The sequence below is a fragment of the Benincasa hispida genome, chromosome 1 (genome assembly GCF_009727055.1).
Source record: "Benincasa hispida cultivar B227 chromosome 1, ASM972705v1, whole genome shotgun sequence".
Classification (NCBI taxonomy): Eukaryota; Viridiplantae; Streptophyta; class Magnoliopsida; order Cucurbitales; family Cucurbitaceae; genus Benincasa; species Benincasa hispida.
Window position 1 is genome coordinate 81,600,143 of NC_052349.1, and position 19,030 is coordinate 81,619,172.

Genomic DNA, 19,030 nt, shown 5'->3' on the forward strand with positions numbered 1-19,030 from the left:
TTTGGAAATCTCATTCAACACAATTTTACTTCTGGGTCTGTGCTTCCTTATGTTGTCTTCCTCAAGAAAAGTAGCATTTGTCGATACAAATACTTTGTTTTCTTTAGGATCAAAGAAATAACTGATAATAGGCAGAAATGCACGTTATCATAGTGCTAAGTTCTTAAACAATGTTGGATTACGTTGATGAAATACGTTAATTTGCGTCCATTAAGCATCAATTTCATAATATTGCAGTCGCATGCATTCATTGCATTAGAACAGTTGTTTTGTATTTTTGTGCAGAATATGCGTTGACGCAATGCAAGAATTGAGATCATAGGAAATCATTGATCAAGTGTAGCTTCACCGCAAGGCTTTACGATGATTGTGCTCACAAACATTCGCCCGAGAAGGATCGCCGCAACCTGGTCAGCGCAGCTTGGTGGGCGCATCTGGGTGAAAGGCTAATTAATTACGATGGGATAGAAAGCTGATGACAGTCGAATCCGAATTAAGTTGACAACCGATAACGATCACAAGTACATTTAGCTTTTCGGTGACAAATATTCGGCGCATTAGTTAGGAATTAAAGCCGTCCCATCTGTATAATCATGAGAGAGAAGCCACCGTTCACCTTAGATGTTCTATAAATACTGGAGGCATCCTTCGAAAAAGTGGTTCACCAATTCACTATTCTTTGTTCCACAATTTTGCACGCCCTTGTTCATAGTTTTCTTTCGTTTTAAGGCGAATGCGAGAGGGAAGGTTGTACCAATAGATTGTTCCGGTAAGCTTGGGAGAGTGCGGGAAGCTTCAAGGATAGAGAGAGGGCCAACGCCTATGGAAACGGGAACATCTTTAGAATCGAATAGAGATTACAGTGTAAAAGCCTCGGTCAGCAAGGAATTGCTATCAGGCTCTCTACTTTTAACTTCCATTTTCATTTTGTACTCCACTCATTCATCGAAATGGAATCTATTTCTCTATATTTATTCACTCTCTGTTATTTACACATGAGTAGTGATAACTTGTAGAAATACAAGTTATTTATACTACCTTATCTAGATATTGCGGCCGAAATAGAATAAATATGCGCCAATTGTATGAAAATTAGTTTAAAAGGACAATAATTCTGAATTATCGCAATTACATCCATTAACATTGTCAATATGGTAGAAGATGATATTTTTACTCTTTTTTGCAGGAAACCAAGTCACCGCTTGCGATTAAGGCTCAAGACAAACTGACCAACGCATATCTGTCACATTGCGCCCATCAATCAACAATGAAAAGACGATTAACACAATGATGGTGCAATATGACAGTCGATCCAAAGTTGACTTTCAACTGCATGCGGTAATAAAAACAACACCGCATGCGAACACTCGATCGAAAAATGTAGCTGAGCAACGCAAATGCGGAGGATTGTGCCACGTGTATGCCTAACGGTTATGCAGATTTGATGATCTGATTGCATAACAGAAAGAATAATATCCCTTCATCTTCGAAATATCCATAACAACAAGTGGGGACCACAAGGCTGGAGTCAAATATCTTCACCTATAAATACCCCATTGAATTCACAGAAAAAGAGACTACTGGATACGGGGCTAATTGCTACTATTATATTGAGAAAAAGGTTGAGCTGAGTGTTAAACTAAAGAAATCCAGGAAGAAGAAGAGATAAGGCCGAGAGGTGAGTCTTAGTGTTAATCTTCCAAATCCCCACCGCGAAGCTCTATACTCAGATCCCTGCTACCGGTTGAGCAAGCCTAAGAGGGAAGCTCATCCTTCCACACGATCCATCCATTCTGGCAAGCGAATCTCTATCCAAATCAATGCCGAGATGTTGGCACTTTTTTGTATTTGTTTCTATCTCTTTTCATCATTGTATCTCATCTTCTTTATCTCTTCATTCACATACCATGTATCAGACGCTAAATAAATATATTGAATGTCTCGATTGTTTTCATTACCACTTCTCTGTCTATTTTCGTCCCTCCGTTTGTCGTTTTCTTCATAAAGTCTTCTTAATCCCTTGGTAATTAATATAAATTAAACAAGTAACTTACTCTGTGCTAAAGAAATAAGAACATTTAGCTAAAGCATGCTAGACGACATCTTCATCTGTGGGAGCTGAAGTGAAGATGCCATTCTGATCTGTCAAGAGAAGGTTAAAAGAATGCGTTAACTAAAGCAAGAAGCACGTCTAGAGATGGAAGCAACCTTGCGTTCACTACGTTTGTCCCTATTTTACCACAGAGATGCAGAAGCACGGCCAATCACCGAGAGGTGTACGTCAAGAGAAAAGTGGAACCGTACTTATGCCTTTAGTGCAATTAGGAAACTTGCAGTGTTTGTATTAATTATCTTTTCTGTTTCTGCTTCGTACATAAGACTTGCCATCACATCACATGATTTGTGTATAATCTTCACAGCCAGCCTTGCCTTCAGTATTTTGTATCATGCCGCCTGTATATTGTACCATCTTAGCTTAGGTTTACTGCATTTTATTTTATTATCGCATTTTTACTGCTTTCCTTTACTTTATCGCAACTTTATATACTTGTACATAAATACTTTTATTAAATTGAAAAACCTGGTCGCATGTATCATAAACATAACGCAATAACCTCAAACAGTCCCTGTGTTCGACATCGAATCACACCGAGGAACTTGCGGTGGAATTATACTTGGTTCCACATAAAGAAACTTGTGACAATGCACAACATACTACAAGAGCATCCATTAATAACATATATCTAGAAGTAGTATCGTAGGAATTGAGTCAAGTCAGGTCATTAGTGCATATCCATGGACTTGTGTCTCGTGTGTGCATCACTGTATAGCTCAATCCTTTGTCCAACAAGTATCTAAATTAGTTGAATGGGTTGAAAAGCATTTAGCTAGCACAACTAGGGAATCTTCATGCTATGCGAATATTTTGTATTATGTATGCTTCAGTCGTCCATTAGAGATACTCGAGATGGTAGTCTAAGGACAAGATCTAGACTTGGGAAGGTCAGGTTAGAATCTAGGCTTAGGAGAGTCAGATTAGAACGCATAATCAATAGATAGAAGCTTAGGAATGAGCACTATTTGTTATCAATGCATTACATGCATCCTAGAGATAGGATACGATTGTATGCGGTCACCTTGCTTTTATGCATTTTGCATCATCGCATAGAACAAGAGTAGAGACTTAGGGGTAAGCTCTAGGGACACTTTTGCATTCAAAACATGTGTCCTAGACTTAGGAGCATCGCATTTGCATTGGAAAATGACTTATTGTGCATGGTGGTAGCATGATCGCATAGTCTGACGCATTCCCAAGTAACGCTAGCTAAAGATCTTCTCAACCCATTCATCGCATACTCAGTACATCTATCACACAATTGACTTTTCTCAAATCCGTCGCATTTTGTTATTTTCTCATTAATGCAATCAACAAGAAACCAACAATTTATTTATTTGGTTATCGCAAATTTTTCCTAAAAATTACCAACGCAATCTGTTTTCATAAGTCCCGGTGTTCGACCCTGGACTTATCAGGAAACTCAGAGAAATTTACACTTGGATTTCGTTGAGGAAACTTGAGTGCAAAACGCAATTTCATCAATTCATATCATCCACATTTCCACTTTATAAAATTGAGCATCAAGTTTTTTGGCGCCGTTTCTGGGGACTTCGACAAAATAGAGTGCTAACGGTAATTTTTCTAATTTCTTTGCAGACTCTCCATCTTTAGCGAATTATGACCCGGAGATTGAGAGAACATTTAGAAGGAGATTGAGAGACCGCCAACAGCAACCATAATCAGATAAAGAAGAGATGGCGGAGCAGCCTGGAAACGGAGCACCAAATGATAATAATGTCATGGCGAATCCATTCTTGTTGGCAAACGATCACAATAGACCCATCAGGGACTATGCATCGCCAAACCTCTACGATTTCTCTCTGAGAATCATGAGGCTTGCCCTCGACGGAAGCAGATTCGAAATGAACCGGTGATGCTGCAGATGATCCAGACTGTAGGACATTTCAAAGGAAGGTGTGGCGAGGATCTGCACGCCCACCTTCGAAGCTTTATTGAAATCTGCAATACTTTTGTGTTCCCGAAATATCTCTGCTGAAGAAGTTCGACTAACTTTGTTCCCATTTTCTTTCTATGATCAGGCTAGGAAATGGGCATATTCTCTCGAGCCGGGAGAGATCACTTCTTGGGAATAGGTCGTGGAGAAGTTTATGAAGAAATACTTTCCACCTACTGAGAATGCCAGACGAAGGAAACTGATTACAAATTTTGAACAAAACATGGACGAATCGCTCAGTGATACCTGGGTGAGGTTTAAGAGGTTGGTCAGGGATTGTCCACACAATGGATTGCCAGACGATGGAAATTTTTTATCATGGTTTGAATCTCGCTTCGCAGACTGTTGCCAATGCAGTAGCCACTGGTGGTCTGCTTGATAAAACGTATGACANTCCACATAATGGCTTACCAGACTGCCTGCAAATGGAGATTTTTTATCATGGTTTGAATCTCGCTTCGCAGACTGTTGCCAATGCAGTAGCCACTGGTGGTCTGCTTGATAAAACGTATGACAAGGTGAAGAATATCTTGGATCACATCTCTAAGAACCATGAAGATTGGACAGAGAGTGATTAGAGATTCAGGCTCAAAGACAATGACACAAATAATGGTGCTATTGCTTCACTACAAAACCAGATGACTGCAATGATGAATTTAATCAAAGGAATTGCGATCAGCAGCTCAACACCGTAAAATGGGAAAATCAACGCAATCGATCAAAACATCGCAAGGTGTGCGACTTATGGTGATGGGCATGCGATGGAAGATTGCCCACAAAATCCACAATCTGTATACTTTGTAAAAAATAATCCCTTTTCGAATACCTACAACCCCGGGTGAAGAAACCACCCTAATTTTGCTTGGAAGAATCAGCAACAAAATTTCCAACCCGTGGCGCAGAAGGAAGGGCCACCAGGATTCTTCCCATGCAACAACGGTCAAACGAGCAATCAAACAAGTAGCTCACAACCACCACAATCCTTTTCTTTGGAGAGCCTATTGAAGCAATACATAGAGAAAAATGAAATGGTGCTTCAAAGTCAGGCTACGTCCATCCACATTCTCGAATTACAAATGGGCCAAATTGCGAGTGAGCAGAAGAGTAGACCACAAGGGGCTCTACCAAGTTCAATTGAACTTCCATGTAACCCAGGGGGATTAGGTAAAGAGCAATATCAGGTTGTGACATTGCAAAGTGGGAAGACTGTGGAGGGAGAAAAGAAGAAGCTTCGTCGGATAGCTCCCATTGCTGCAGAATCTGAAGTTGCGGTGACGCAAGAAAAAGAAAAAGAAAAAGAAGCAGTAGAACTAGAGGTTGCATCAACCTCAAAGCCAATTAAGACGGGAACCGTGAAAGTGCAGTTACCCCCTTTCCCGCAGAGACTAAGGAAGAAAAAGAACGAAGAGGTACAGTACCAACACTTCTTATCTATGTTAAAGCAATTACATGTTAACATTCCTTTCAGTGAAGCGATTGAGGAAATGCCTGCCTATGCAAAGTTTCTAAGGATATGGTAACTAAGAAGAGGGGAGCTAGTAAGTTTCCACAGTGGTGTTAGCACAAAGTTCCAAATCAATAATTCCACCGAAGATGAGCGATCCTAGGAGCTTTACCATTTCTTGCTCCATAGGAGGACTATACATCGGACAAGCCCTGTGTGACCTAGGAGCCAACATAAATTTGATGCCTCTGTCAATCTTTAGACAATTGAATGTGGGGTAACTTGTGCCCACAACAGTGACTCTTCAACTGGCCAATAGATCTTTGGTGCATCCAGAGGGAAAGGTGAAGGATTTGCTGATAACCATTGGTAAGTTTATCCTACCAACCGACTTCATCATTTTAGACTATAAGGCCGACAAAGATGTGCCCATCATTCTGGGGCAACCTTTTCTATTGGGTCGTGCTCAAATTGATGTGCATAAAGGGGAAATCACTTTGAGCATCAACGGATAGAAGCTCAAGTTTAACATAATTCGTGCCATGAAGTTTCTGGATGAAGAAGACCTGTATGACTCTGATGATGATCAGAATATGATTGAAGAAGAAAAGTTGGATGAAGAAAATGAAGAAGAGGATGCCAGCGCATCCGTTGCTATCTGTAATGAAATCACAACAAAAAAAAACAAGGAAGAAGAAATGATCACAAAGCAAGAAGTGGAGCCAACAGAAAAAGAAGAAAGAAAAACAACGCAACCTTCCTTAGTGGAACCACCAACACTTGAATTAAAAACACTAAAAACCCATTTAAAGTATGTATTTTTGGGATAGAATGAGAAGATGCCAGTTATCATTTCCTCTGTGCTCAATGAAGACCAGGAGAATGTGTTGATGAGCATTTTAAGGAAGCATGTGTGAGCAATTGGCTGGACGCTCGCCGACATTAGAGGAATCAACCCTGCATACTGCATGCACCGAATTCGTCTTGAAGATGACCACAAAGCAACAATTGAACATAAACGCAGACTCAACCCTACGATGAAGGAGGTCGTCAAGAAGAAGATCATTAAATGACTAGATGCGAGCATTATCTATCCTATAATAGATAGCACATGGGTCAGCCCCGTGCAATGTGTGTTGAAGAAGGGCGAAATGACGGTAGTCCCAAACGAAAACAACAAATTAATACTGCAAAGGACCATCACTGGATGGCGCATTTGCATGGACTACTGCAAGTTGAATGTGGCCATAAAAAAGGATCATTTCCCTCTACCATTCATTAATCAAATGCTAAACCGACTAGCAGGGAATGACTTTTTCTGCTTCCTAGATGGTTATGCCGAATACAATCAAATTATGATAGCTTCAGAAGATCAAGAAAGACCACATTCACCCTCCTATGGGACATTTTCTTTCCGCCGCATGCCGTTTGGCCTCTGCAATGTGCCAAGCACATTCCAAAGGTGCATGATGGCCATCTTTTCAGACTATCTTGAGGACTCTGTGGAAATCTTTATGAACGACTTCTCTATTTATGGAAACACCTATGAAGTCTGTCTAGCTAACTTAGAGAAGATTCTGAAGAGATTTGAAGAGATGAATCTGGTGCTCAACTGGGAAAAATGCCATTTCATGGTGAAGGAGGGCATAGTGTTGGGACATAAGGTTTTCCGGGAGTGGTTGGAGCTGGACAAAGCAAAAATCGAAGTAATTTAAAAACTTCCACCCCCAACTAGCGTGAAGGCTGTGCGAAGCTTCTTGGGGCATGCTGAATTCTACAGACAATTTGTCAAAGACTTTTCTAAAATAGCACGACCATTGAGTGCATTGTTAGAGGCTGACAGAAAATTTGAGTTTGACAACAATTGCCTTAACGCATTTCGAGTTTTTAAGAATGCGCTGATTACCGAACCCTTATTGATTGTGTCGAACTGGACACTTCCATTTGAAATCATGTGCGACGCAAGCGGGTATGCGATGGGAGCAGCTTTAGCATAAAAGAGAAAAACAATCTTGCATCCCATCGCATATGCGAGTAAAACATTACACCTTACTCAAAATAATTATACAACCACAGAGAAAGAGCTCCTGGCGGTAATTTTTGCGTTGGACAAATTTCGGGCATATCTGTTGGGAACAAAGTTATTCATCCACACTGATCACTCGACGATCAAATACTTAATGAAAAAGAAGGATGCAAAACCGAGGTTGATCAGATGGGTTCTCCTCCTTCAAGAATTTGATATAGAAATAATTGACTGGAAGGGGACAGAGAATCAAGTTGTGGATCACTTGTCTAGACTGGAAAATCCTGAGGTTCACCGCAATGAGTCTGAGGTGAGTGCTGTATTCCCGGATGAGCAGCTGTTCCATATAGAAGAATTTCCTTGGTATGCAGACATAGTCAATTATTTGGTTTGCGAGCAATTTCCTAAAGATTACACCTACCACCAACAGAAGAAGCTCAAGCATGAATGTAGACATTATTATTGGGATGAGCCGAATCTGTATAAAAGAGGGGTAGACCAGATTTTTCGATTATGCGTACCAAATGCTGCTCAACAATGCATATTATCGCAATGTCACGACTCACCATATGGTGGGCACTTTAGAGGGTAGCGCATCGCAGCCAAAGTCTTACAGAGTGGATTCTTTTGGCCTACATTGTTCAAGGATGCGGCTGACTACGCAATGAAATGTGATTAGTGCCAACGCACGGTAACATTTCATGGAAAAATGCAATGCTAATGAACACTATCTTGGAGCTTGAATTATTCGACGTATGAGGGATTGATTTCATGGGGCCATTCCCTCCTTCGAATGGTAAGCATTATATTTTATTAACTGTCGATTATGTCTCCAAGTGGGTAGAGGCAATAGCATGCGCCGCAAGTGATGCGGTGGTCATCTCCCAATTCTTGAAGAAACATATTTTGACTCATTTTGGCACCCCCCATGCCATCATAAGTGATGAAAGATCCCACTTTATCAACCATAATATCAAGGAGCTGCTGCGCAAATACAACATCCTCCACAAAATGGCCACCGCATACCATCTGCAAACGAATCGTCAGGCTGAAGTGTCCTTGAGAAATTAAACTAATACTTGAGAAGGTAGTAAGGCCTTCGCGGAAAGATTGGGCAACAAAGCTTGGCGATGTGTTGTGGGCATACCGGACTGCATTTAAAACACCAATAGGTATGTCCCCATATGCGTTGGTAGTTGGCAAGGCATGTCATTTTCCTTTGGAGCTGGAATATAAGGCACTGTGGGCAGTAAAGAAACTAAACTTTGATTTGAAGAAAGCAGAAGAAGCACAAAACGAGCTAGAAGAATGAAGGATTAACGCATATGAAAATGCAAAGATTTATAAGAAGCGCATCAAGCGCTAGCATGACAAATGCATATGCAGTAAGAACCTCCAAGTCGGGCAAAAGGTCTTACTCTTCAATTCACGGCTGTGGCTCTTCCCGGGAAAATCAAAATCACGCTAGTTCGGACCCTTCATCATTAATGAAATATTTCCACATGGTGCAGTGGAGCTGATCACTAAGGATGGCAGTCAGACATTTAAGGTTAATGGACAGCGAGTTAAGGCATATTGCAGAGGTGATTTCCAGCCAGAAAATGCCTCCGTGAAGCTTAAAAACCCAGAATACCCCTTACTTGATTCTTGAACTCTTATTCCTTCGTCACTTTTACTATATTTAGCTATCTGCATCTTAGTCATTTTTACTCTAAAAAAAAAACTTATTGTTTTATTTAAAATCATTTGACCCTCTCTTTGTTTGTTTACAACGATTAAGGCACAAGATTACGGAGATGTTACTTGAAGCAGCAAATTATCTCACTCTATCACCACAATCCAAAGAAGAGAGATCGCCGCAAAGATGGATGCGTCAATACACAATGTGGGCGACAGCGCAAATTTGGGGGTGTACTCTTCCTTATCTTTATTTCAAATTTTGCACTATCACATCGCATGTTAGTTTTAAAAGCTTTATCACCGCATCCTCTTTAATTACTGCAATCATTTGACATAGATAACTTTAGCAGCTTACCGCATGATGTCTCTTTGCCAAGTATGATTTCAATGATGAAAAATGTGCTTCTATTTCTCTCGTATATACTAGAGTCAACTTAACCTTAAGATAGTCACCTCATAAAATATTTCTAGAAGTTAGGGGTTTGCTAGATTTCTTTCAAACTCTCTTTACAAAGCACTCTAAGAACATCGCATGACTTATTTTAATCTTTTGGCAATAAGGACATTGCCGTATTTTAAATTTGGGGGTGAGGTATTTATTTTCGATCTTGCTATCTCTATAAAAAAAATTGAGAATAACAACTCCACCATCAACGCAATGGGAAACCCATGTTGATAAGAGTTAAGTTGTGAAAGGCACTTACCCATAGTTGGATGTCCGCATGACACACGTGGGGGCAAGCCAAAACGAAATTAAGTTACCAGGATGAATGCATAATTAAATGACCGTAACTCCATTGGCAAATAGGTATGAGTTTAGTCTGAGAAAGAGTGCATTGCTCGTAGTTGGATGTTCGCATGACACCCGTGAAGGCAAGCCAAAATGAAGGCAAGGCACTTGGATCAGCGCAAGGTCAAAAAAAAAAAAATAATCATGACAAGAAATATGAAAGGATAAAATCATTTGACACCCCAGTGAAAAAAAAAAAATCTTTTTTAAATAAATCATGCGATGTTTCGAAATTTAGTAAAGTCCTTTTGAAGGGTAAGCTTGCAGTCCCTAGGTCTTAGAAATATTTTAAGAAGAGACTTGAATAAGACTTATGGAAATTCTGGTATATAGGATTTGAACGAAGTACCCTTGAGAAATCTAGGAAAGAACATTGTGGTTGACTTGCTAAAGGAATCTTTAGCTTATGCTTGAGGACAAGCATTGTTTAAATTTGGGGGTGTGATAACTGGCAGAAATGCATGTTATCATAGTGCTAGGTGCTTAAACAATGTTAGCTTGCGTTGATAAAATATGTTAATTTGCATCCGTTAAGCATCATATTTATAATATTGCGGTTGCATGCGTTCATCGCATTAGAACAGTTGATTTTTGTATTTTTGTGCAGAATATGCGTTGATGCAATGCAAGAATTACGATCATAGGAAATCATTGGTCGAGCAAAACTTCACCGTAAGGCTTTGCAATGATTGTGTTCGCAAACATTCGCCGAGAAGGATCACCGCAACTTAGTCAGTGCAACATGGTGGGCGCATCTGGGTGAAAGGCTAATTAATCGTGATGGGACATAAAGCCAATAACGATCACAAGTACATTCAGCTTTTTGGTGAAAAATATTCGGCGCATCAATCAGGAATTAAAGTCGTCGCATCTGTACGATCATGAGAGAGAAGCCACCGTTCACCTTGGATGTCTATAAATACCAAGGGCAACCTTCAGAAAATGGGTTGATCAGTTCACCATTCCTTAGTTCGAAGTTCATACACACGTTTTGTTCATAATTTTCTTTCATTTTAAGGCGGGCGTGAGGGAGGAAGTTGTGTCGGCAGATCGTTCTGGTAAGCTTGGGAGAGCGCCGGAAGCTTCAAGGACAGAGAGAGGGCTGACGCCTGCAAGAGCAAGAACATCTTTAGAACAAAATAGAGATTTCAGTGAAAAGCCTCGGTCAGCAAGGAATTACTACCAGGCTCTCTACCTTTAACTTCCATTGTTATTTTATACTCAAACTCATTTATAAAAATGGAACTTCCTTCTCTATATCTGTTCACTCTCTATTATTTACGTATGAGTAGCTAAACTAGTTGAATGGGTTGAGAAGCATTTAGCTAGCACAACTAGGGAGTCTTCTGCTATGCGATTATCCTGTATTATGTATGTTCATTTGTCCATTAGAGATACTCGGGAGGGTAGTCTAAGGACAGAATCTAGACTTGGGAAGGTTAGGTTAGAATCTAGGCCCGGAAGGGCCAGGTTAGAATGCATAATCAAGAGATAGGAGCTTAGAAATGAGCACTAACGCATGCATCCTAGAGATAGGATATGATTGTATGCGGTCACCTTGCTTTTATGAATTTTGCATCATGGCATAGGACAAGAGTAGAAACTTAGGGATAAGCTCTATGGACACTTTTGCATTCAACACATGCGTCCTAAACTTAGAAGTATCGCATTTGCATTGGAAAATGACTTGCTGTGCATGGTTGTAACATGATCGCATAGTCTGATGCATTCTCAGGTAACGCTAGCTAAAGATCTTCTCAACCCGTTCATCGCATACTCATTGCATCTCTCTCATAACTGACTTTTCTCAAATCTGCCGCATTTGTTTATTTTCTCATTAATGCAATCAACAACAAACCAACAATTTATTTACTCGGTTACCGCAAGGTTTTCATGAAAATTACCAATGCATTCTGTTTTCACATGTCCCTGTGTTCGACCCTAGACTTACCAGAAAACTTAGAGGAATTTACACTTGGATTCCACTGGGGAAACTTGAATGCACAACGCAATTTCATCAACGCATATCATCCACATTTCCATTTCATATAATCAAGCATCACTTAACAAAGTGAAGTATAACCTTATAACTCTCCTCAACGAGTTGCAGACATACAAATCTTTAATGAAAAGTAAGGAGAGGCAGAAGAGTGAGGCAAATGTTGCTTAATCCTTCAGGATGTTCCATAGAGGTTCGACCTCAGGAACGAAGTCTGCACCGTCTACTTCTAACTCTACAAAGGGGAAAAAAAAGAAGAGTGTTAAGGAAAAAGGGAAGACACTTGCTAATCCACCGCCTGTCGTCCCAAGGAGGCGTCCACAAGTTGCTAAGGGAAAATGTTTCAACTGCAACCAAGATGGACAACTGGATAGAGAACTGTCCTCTGATATCTGAAAGAGAAGAAAGCAGCCAGGCTTAAGGCCAAGGCAGATAAAAGGTAAATGTGATTTACTTGTGCTTGAAATCTTGTTTAGTGAGAATGTATGATCTGTCTGGATAATTGATCAGGTCACTAACCATGTTTTGGTTGTCTTTTCTTTTCGCGGGGGAATTAAAGAATCTTTGGCGACAGCTGAAGAGCTGAAGTGGAGATAACCGATGGCAGAAGATAGGCAGCCGGGAACGTCGTCTTAGCTGTGGTATGTAAGGAGGATACCAGTTATCTTTACAGAATAGTTTTTCTTAATTAAATGATGTAATATATTGGTCTCCGAAACTAAAAGAACCTTATTTCTATAAAGTTGTTTATTATAAATGTTAAAATAATTGTCTCTGTGATGGAATAAAGCGTTATTACATAAAAATGGGTGTTTATTGCACAACAATCAAACACGAAATTATATATGTGCTAAGCCGTAGCCAATTAATCCCTCCATAATACTGAAAATGTTCAGAACTGCCGTAACTTAAATAAAAACGTCGACGAATTTGTCCAAAAGAAAATGCCCAAACTTTGGCAATCTCATTTAGGGCACACAAATACTCAATATGGATTGAGAGATTGGTGAAAGAATTGGACTTCTAAGTGAGTTAAAAGAAAATTCTTTACCTGTGCGAATCTGGCCTTGAGGGTAAGATGACTAAACGACCTTTTACTGGAAAAGGTTCTAGAGCCAAGGAGCCTCTTGAGTTAGTACATTCTGACCTTTGTGGTCCTATAAATGTGCGAGCCCGAGGTGGCTATGAGTATTTTATCAGTTTTACTGATGATTACTCTAGGTACGAGTATGTTTATCTTATGCAACGGAAGTCTGAAAAATTCAAAGATTTCAAGGCTGAAGTTGAAAACGCATTAGATAGACGTATTAAAACACTTCGATCAGATCAAGGTGGAGAATTTTTGGAGTCGGCATTCTAGGACTATTTGATAGAACATGGAATCGTTTCCCAACTCTCAGCGTCGGCTACACCTCAGCAGAATGGTGTAGCAGAGAGGAGAAATAGGACCTTATTAGACATGGTTCGCTCGATGATGAGTTACACTTCCTTACCGGACTCGTTTTGGGGTTTCGTAGTGGAGACTTTGATGTAAATACTCAACTATGTTCCCTCCAAGAGTGTTGCAAGAAGACCTCTGGAGTTGTGAAATAGGCATAAAGCTAGTTTACGTCACTTCTGCATTTGAGGTTTCCCTGCACATGTGCTTGAGGCTAATCCCAAGAAGTTGGAACCACGATCGAGGTTATGCCTCTTTGTAGGCTACAACAAAGGTACATGAGGGGGTTATTTTTATGATCCGACGAAAAATAGGGTGTTTGTTTCAACAAACGCTACTTTCCTGGAGGAGGATCATATAAGGGAGCACAGTCCACAAAGCAAAGTCATGTTACGTGAAATTTCCAATGAAACTACTGAAACTTCAACAAGAGTTGTTGAAGAGCCTACTACATCAATAAAAGTTGTTGATGAGAGTTTATTCAGTAGGTCGGTTTCACCTCAAGAGTTGAGGGAACCTCAACGTAGTGGGAGGGCTGCAAACCCACCTGTTCGCTATCTGGGTTTCACGAAAATTCTTGCTATGGTAGCAGATGGCGACATTGAGGATTCGTTGTCTTATAAGAAGGCAATGGAGGATGTTGACCGGGATGAATGGGTCAAGGCCATGGATCTCGAGATGGAGTCGATGTACTTCAACTCAGTATGGGATCTTGTAAATCAGCCTGATGGGGTTTGCCCTTAGATTGTAAATGGATCTACAAGCACAAATGGGGTGTTGATGGGAAGGTACAGACCTTTAAGGCTCGACTTGTGGCAAAGGGTTATACCCAAGTAGAGGGAGTCGACTATGAGGAAACTTTCTCACCTGTTGCCATGTTAAAGTCGATCCGCATCCTCTTGTCCATTAAAGCTTATTATAATTATGAGATCTGGCAAATAGACGTTAAGAAGGCCTTTCTGAATGGAAATCTTGAGGAGACCATTTATATGGTGCAAGCCGAGGGATTCATAGCCCAAGGTCAAGAGCAAAAGGTTTGCAAAATGAATCGGTACATTTATGGACTGAAACAGGAGTCTCGATCTTGGAACATACGATTTGATACTGTGATCAAGTCGTATAGCTTTAAGCAAAACGTTGATGAATATTGTGTCTACAAAAAGATCATCAATGCTTTAGTAGTCTTCTTAGTGTTGTATGTAGATGATATCCTACTCATTGGGAATGATGTAGGTCTACTGACTGCAGTTAAAAACTAGCTAGCAACCCAATTCCAAATAAAAGATTTGGGAGAGGCTCAGTTTGTTCTAGGCATATAGATCTTTCGGGATCGTAAGAATAAAGTGCTAACAATGTCTCAGGCATCGTACATTGACAAGATGTTGCTCAAGTACTCGATGCAGGACTCCAAGAGGGGCCTACTGCCGTTTAGGCATGGAGTCACTTTGTCTAAGGACATGTGTCCTAAGACAGCTCAAGAGGTTGAGGAAATGAGACGGAACAGTCTAACCCAGGTCATTTTAATGTTGCTGACCCGTTTACGAAGGCTCTCATAGCTACAGTATTTGAGGGTCACCTACGAAGCATGGGTTTACAGGATTGCCCTCTGTTGGACTAGTAAGTGGGAGATTTTCTTGTACTGGGCTTTTATGCCCTAGTTTATTATTTTGTACTAAGTTTTTTGTATACGCCCCTTCGCTTTAGGACAAGTGGGAGATTGTTGGGGTTGATGCCCTAAAGTCTCATGTCCTATAGTTTGTAAACAGCTTGTACGAACGCTTGTGTTGTTAATATATGATATTTACTTCACATCTTGTATTTTTCTCAGTTAATTGTTTTATTGGCTTTACCACAAACCAATAAACATAAAATCCCTGGTTATCGATATGTGACTCAAGCATGTATGTGGTGACATACAAGTGGATCATGTCTTGAGTGATAACCAAAAATGATCTATAGTATATGGATATAGGAGGGAAACCTTATCCTGGTAACGCTACGAATGCGGCCCACTTTGTGGAATGGTCACAAGTGTTGTGACTTGTCATAGGTGGTCTAATCCTGATCATTTGTGTTGAGGACATGCGAGCGGGGGTGTCCTATACAAAGAGTTTGTATAAGACCTGACCACGAAGTGTTAACGTCTCGTTATATAACACCGTTCATGACAGAGACTTCACTTCACTAGGATGACCATAGGTAACATGACCTCAATCCTGAGTGAGTTGGAAACTCCTGCCATTGAGGGCGGTCCTTTGATTTGTATGGGTGCGAGTGGCCAAGTCGCCGATTCAAACCTACCATTTTGGGGATTTGTTTGATTTGGATTTGGGAACTCAGCTACACAAGATGGAATTCATTCCTTCCCCGGGGCAGGGGTAAGTAGATAGATGGCTCCCTTAAGGGTTGATTCCTGGGCTTGAACGATGTGGTGCCATCTACCTTCTCTTGGCCCAAGAGGTGTTTACACATAGTTGGACTATGTTGTATTGTTCATTAGAGGAATCAGTGGTACTTAAAGAGTGAGATGTAACTATAGGGGCAAAACAATAAATTGGCCCAGCTTTACTTACGAGCATCTGTGAAGGGTCATCGTACTCATGATTGGTTATATCCGATGGACATAGAAATATATTTGTGGTAAGAAGAGTTCAGCTGTTGGTGTTTACTGGAATCACTGACAGTTAACGGATGGTGGATCTCATGGCTAAAGAGTTTAGTCAGCTATTCACGTATCGTTGGAGCTTTGAGCCATAACTTCATTAGGTCTCCTGGGTAGCTTGGATAAAGTTGAGAACCAGTATTTGGGTTAATTTGAAATGTTCAAATTGACAAGAGGAAGTTCGATTATATACGATATAATTGGACTGGTTAATTATATATGATATAATTGGCAAATGTATGAGATACATTATTTTGAAGGAAATAAGATATAAAAATGATCTATATCAAGTAGAGGAGAAAATACTATAGTAGATATGTGATATCAAACTATAGAATATAAATATAATATAATTATATTTATTAATTAATTAATTAATTATATGATAATTAATCCTAATATCACGTTTGGACGTGGGTTAGTAGGCAACATTGGTTATTATAACCGATGGGTTAAAATGAAAATAGTTTTCATTTTTGAATTGTGCATTCGATAATTCATCAATCGCCCAAAGAGAAAAGTGAAGCGCGCGTTGGTGAAAGAACACGATCGCTTGAGAGCCTATACGATAGTGTTCTCTGCCTAAACGATCGTATACCTCACGCCTAAACGATCGCCCACTATCGCCTAGACGATGGGATAGCTTCTCTAAACGATCGTATAGTGTGCCAATTTAGCTAAACGATCGTATACCTTTTCCTAAACAATCTTTCAACATTTCCTACATGATCGTGTAGCTCCTCTATGCGATAAGCACTTCTACTATACAATAACACCACTTGCTTATTGCCTACACGACTCGTTTTTCCTCCGTCCTCTACCAAATTCACCAAAGCCCACCCTTTGGGTTTTCACTCCGAGAATACCCAGGGCTCATTAGTGGTGTCTTCCCCGTTGCAGCGTTCGTGTTCGCGTTGATCGTGCTGCTGCAGTCGACGTTGTCCGTCGGGTGTTGGTAGACTTGTTGGAGGGTTCCACTGCATTGGAGTTCCGGAGTGTGAAGATAGTCTTCAACTAATATGGAACTCTTTCCCTTATGTTTTGTTGTTTATAGCATGCCGATAATTAGATTTATTTGCATAATTGTATGTGTTGAATGTATATTATTATATTTTGAATGTATATTATTATATTTCGGTCACAGTGAGATTAGAGCGATCCAAACATGCTCATGGAACTCTTCGTTATGAGATCCTTCAAAATCCAGATACAACCACAATGGAGTCCTCGGTATTCTCAGGATGAGAACCTAGAAGTGGTGGGCTCTGACTATTTTGGTTTAGAGGAAAGTTTAGGTGGAGAAAGAGGAAGATTGGGAGCTTTTCACACACAATTCAAAGATACAGAACTCTTCTGTAAAAACTCTCTCAATCATTCAACCAAGTCAACAATGAAGAAGAAGAAAAACTGTTTTTCTTTTATTCTCCTATTGCCAAAATGAATAACTACCCCACTAAAGTGGGTGGAGAGAAAAGATGGGGAAGGGAGTTATAACTCCAACTCCCTTCCATATTATTCAAATAATAATAACATAATAAAAATAAATATAACTAACTTATCATATTAGATTTATATTAAATTATATATATATATCAAATATAACATATAACCTATAGTTTTAATATTGCATCATATACAATATATAAACTATTGTTCTTTTTCTCTATTTTATAGCATTTAATATAAATCATATTTATATTAAATTTAATAACTATGAATCTTATTCATAGAAAATATATTTGAATCATATTCAAATATTTGTTCCTCCAATTAATCAATAATGTATCAAATACATTATGTCAATTATATCATATATAATTCAATTAATTTAATTATATCATATATAATTAAATTCCATCTTATTAATTTGAACATTTCAAATTAACCCAAAAACTGATTCTTAACTAAATCCATTGAGCTGCCAAGGGGACCTTATGGATCTGTAGCTTGAAGCTCCAACGGTACGTGAATAACCAATTAAACTCTTTAATCACATTATCCACCATCCGTTAACTGTCGAACACTCTACTAAAGACCGACAACTTTACTTTTCCCACTACAAAATATATTTCTGTGTCCATTGGATATAACAAATCAACAGTACGATGACCTTTCACAAATTGCACGTAAGTACAATTGGGCCAAATTATGGGTTTTCTCCTGTAGTTACATCTAACTCCTTAAGTACCACTGATCCCTCTAATGAACGATAGATCATAGTCCTACTATGACTATACCCATCTCGGGCCAAGAGAGGGTGTGGCGCCACATTGTTCAAGACCCGGAATCAACCCTTAGGGGAGCAATTTATCTACTTACCCCAGCTTCGGGGAAGGAGTGAATTCCATCTTGTGTAGCTGAGTTCCCAGCTCCCTAGTCAGACGAATCCCTAAAATGGTAGGCTTGCTGAGTTAACGACCTGGCCACTCTCACCCATGCAAATCAAAGGACCGCCCTCATAGGTAGGAGTTCACAACTCACTTAAGATTAAGGTCATGTTACCTATGGTCATCCTAGTGAAATGAAAGTCTCAATTATGAACGGTGTTATATAATAAGACTAAACATTTCATGGTCCAGTCTTATACAAACTCCTTTGTATAGAATACCCCCGATCACATGTGTAATACATGAATGATCAAGATCAGATCATTCGTAACACTTTACAACATTTGTAATACCTATAAAGCGGGCTGTATCCGTAGTGTCACCAGAATAAGGTACCCAGTCTTATCCATATACTACAGATCATTTAGGTTATCACTTAAACATGATCCACCTGTATGTCTCCACATACATGTTTAAGTTACAACGATAACCATGGATGTTAGTTTATTGGTTTGTAGTTAATGCAACTAAAATATCATATATTTCATAGACAAGGTGCGTAAAATATCATATATGATTAATCACAGAAAT

At 39.6% G+C, this 19,030-nt stretch overlaps 1 non-coding gene across 1 annotated transcript; it reads right to left on the reverse strand.

The window, feature by feature from the left end:
- Window positions 1–4,260: 4,260 nt before the first annotated feature.
- Window positions 4,261–4,367, reverse strand: LOC120070394. The gene has a single exon (XR_005479889.1). It is a non-coding gene; the product is annotated as a small nucleolar RNA R71 (small nucleolar RNA).
- Window positions 4,368–19,030: the final 14,663 nt, after the last annotated feature.